The following is a 3,425-nucleotide window of genomic DNA, read 5'->3' as shown; positions in this document are numbered from 1 at the left end:
TTAGTGTGTCGATCGAGCGGGGGCTGCTTTGTCCTGGATGGTGTTGAGCTTCTCGAGTGTTGTTGGGAGCCGCACTCATCCAGGCAAGTGGAGAGTATTCCATCCCACTCCTGACTTGTGTCCTTGTAGATGGTGGACAGGCTTTGGGCGGGAGTCAGGAGGTGAGTTACTCTCCGCAGGATTCCCAGCCTCTGACCTGCTCTGGTAGCCACAGTATTTATATGGCTGGGTCCCAGTTCCGAGTCTGCACAACCTCATACGCCCCAGCTCCCCTTTAACACCTTAGATGCAGTGCATCATTACAAAGAGGCCATTCAGCCCATCAAGTGCGATTCCCCATGCTGCACAATCCAGTTAGTCCTGTTCCCCTTCACTCCCTCTCTCTCTCCAACCCTGCAGCCCCGAAGGTTTATTGTCGCTCGGTAACGCAGACTTGAATGTGGCCAAAAAGCAGAGATGTTGAAGTTTTTCACCTTAAACTCATCAGGAGAGTCAGACGAATGTAAAATTCCGAACTGTCACAACAATTTATACCACAGAAGGATAAATGCAAGAATGCCAAATTTCAAACCATCACAACAAGTTTTATCACAGCACGCTTTCCTCCTGGAGTAGAAATTGAGAGAGTTTCAAATTTGACTTTCTTGCATTTGTCCTGACATGTGCAAAGAGATAAACCTTTGGCAACATGTCCCTCATTTCAGCAATATTCAAGTTTATTGCCCCTCAAGTGTCCTTCCAGTTTCATTTTGAAATTGTCTCTGTTTCCAGCACCCTCGTGGTGCCAGGGAGTTCCAGGGTCAGGCGTAAAATTAACGCTCTTCCTCACATCCTTTTACCCCCCCCCCAACATTGTTGCTTGTCCAAAACCTTCAATCCGTGCCACCTGGTCCATGTGCTACCAGCGGAGGCAAACAACCTTTCTTGGTCCATCTTACCTGTAACTATGGTCGTAACTCATGACTTGACTTGGGTTGATGTCAAGGGAGGGTGGTCAGAGGGGTCACAATCTCAGATTAAGGGGGCGGCCACTCCACACCCGAGACGAGGAGTGATCTCCTTGCCGGGAGGGTGGTAAATCTTTAGAAGTCCCCACCCACCGGGGAGACTGTGGGTGCTCAGCCATCCAGGCGATTAGAGATGGGGAGAGGGAGGGAATCAAGGCCGGCAGGGGCAAGTGGGAATCAAGACAGGGGCCAACTGGTGTGAGTGGGACTTAGCGAGGGAAGTGGCAGGTATAAGCAGGAAATCAAGGCTCGAGAGATGGGCAAGGGTGGGCATTAAGACGGGAGAGACAGGTGGGAATTGAGACAAAGGGGCAGATGAGGGGGTATTAAGATGGAGGGAAAGGATGGATGCAGGGACTATTAAGTCCACAGGGGAAGCAACACAAGGGGGTGTTAAGTCCACAGGGGGACAAACATGAGGGGGGTATTAAGTCCACATGGGCAGATGGGTATTAAGACTTGAGAGGCAGGTACAAGGGGTATTAAAACTCAAGAGATGGGAATATAAAGACTTGAGGTACGGAATTAGCCCAAAGAGAGTTGGGGGGGGGGCAAATCTCGATCAATGCCAAAACTGCTGCAAATGCAAGAAAAAGAGGTCATTGCAGCAAAATGCAGGAGGAGGAGGAGGAATAAATATTTGGCAATAGATGCAAATAAGAGATGAATTATAAGTGGGGCAGAGGGACAATTTGCAATCCCCTTGGGTCAAATTGGAGATGCTGTGAGGGCGGGGGTTGAAATGGGCAGGGGAGGTGGCGAAATGGGCACAGGGAGACTCCTTCTATTCTCCACCTTCCATCCCACAAATTGCAGAGTGCATGGTTAAAGGTCTGAGTTGAACACCCACAGCCGTCCCGCAGTGCGCAGCATTCCCCCCGTCCCTCGCCACCTGCGACCGCCGGCCGCAGGTGGAATGAACAGGTGAAGGTGGGGCTGCGGACGCGGTGGGGGCAACCGCGGGTGTTGGGGGGGGGGGGGGGAGGGGTCGGCGGCCTCTGGTTGGCTGCTCGGGCTCACCTGCGCTCGCGCTCGCCCGTCCGTTGGCCCCTGCGGCTCGAGCCTTCCAAAAGGAGACCCCTCTCGCGCGTTCTCTCTCTCACCGCAACAACCGCCACAACCGCCTCTGCGCGAGACTGACTCCCGCATCGCCCCCCCGCCGGCCAAACCCCGCCCCCCCTGCCCTCCCTCATTGGCCCCGCCTCGTATGAAGGACGTCCCGCCCAACCTATGGAGTTGGAGAAGAGGGCGGGAGAATGGGAGGACGGGGCCACTCAGGGCAACCGTTGATTGACTGACGTCTGGACCAATCGCGATGAAGGCACTGAAGGCCTCTCTGCCAATGACGAAGCGGGAGGGGGCGTTCGTTTGATAGACGTGACCGTTGACCAATCGAGCGCCGGTCTCCTGATTGGGAGCGGGAGGAGGCGGGTTCCCGGCAAGCCGATTGGTCCTTCGCCTTGAGCTAGAGGGCGGGCGCTATGGTCTGATTGACAGTATCCCGACCAATAGCACTCAGGATGGCTCTGACTGACGGGCGGTTAGACCAATCAATGGTCTCAGTTGGCGGTGGTCGGGCAATGGTGCGGGGTCAGGTCTGAGGACGGCCAATGAGGCTCTTGTGGTTGGTCCGGGAGTCTGGAAACGAGCCCACGATGACTGGCAGGGCCTCGCAGGCTCACTGGGAGCGCAGCTATACCGCATTGGCTGGGTCTGTATTGACCATTCCACACACTCACCTCTCACCTTCTCCACATTGACCAGTCTACATACTGACCTTTCACCTCTCCCATATTGACCATTCCACACACTGACCTTTCACCTCTCCCAGATTGACCAGTCCCCACACTGACCTTTCACCTCTCCCATATTGACCATTCCTCACACTGACCTTTCACCTCTTCCATATTGACTAGTCCACAGACTGACCTTTCACCTCTTCCATATTGACCAGTCTGCAGACTGACCTTTCTGCTCTCCCATGTTGACCAGTCCACAGACTGACCTTTCACCTCTCCCATGTTAACCAGTCCTCACATTGACCTGTCACCTCTTTCCTGTTGACTAGTTCCTACATTGACCTTTCACCTCTGCCATCTTGACCAGTTCCAACACCTCTCCATTGACCTTTTCCCTTCCCCATTCACCTGTTCCTTACTCCATTGACCTTTTACCCTCCCCATTGGCTTACTCCTCGCCACCGATCTTGCCCCTCCTCATTGACCTATCCCTATCCCCATTCACCTTTCACCTTCCCATTGACCTTTTTCCCCTCCCCATTGACCTTTCCACCCCCTCACCTATTCCCTTCCCCCACTTTCTTATCCCTTTCCCCTTTGACCTTTACCCAGGCCCCATACACCTTTCCCCTTCCCCCTGAAACATTACCCCTCCCCGGGGAGGCCACACCTCTCCCAT

The 3,425-nt window shown here is 54.1% G+C and overlaps 1 protein-coding gene across 1 annotated transcript in view; it reads right to left on the bottom strand.

The window, feature by feature from the left end:
• The window catches only part of LOC144487738 (myosin-10-like), a 67,187-nt gene extending 65,255 nt beyond the window's left edge, over positions 1–1,932 (bottom strand). Inside the window, exon 1 of the mRNA XM_078205810.1 lies at positions 939–1,932. The gene's annotated coding sequence lies outside the window, so the exon portion shown is untranslated. The remainder of the gene's footprint in view (positions 1–938) is intronic.
• Positions 1,933–3,425: the final 1,493 nt, after the last annotated feature.

Source organism: Mustelus asterias, unplaced genomic scaffold, assembly GCF_964213995.1.
Source record: "Mustelus asterias unplaced genomic scaffold, sMusAst1.hap1.1 HAP1_SCAFFOLD_1011, whole genome shotgun sequence".
In the NCBI taxonomy this organism is placed as follows: Eukaryota; Metazoa; Chordata; class Chondrichthyes; order Carcharhiniformes; family Triakidae; genus Mustelus; species Mustelus asterias.
This window is presented reverse-complemented; position numbering and strand designations above follow the sequence as displayed.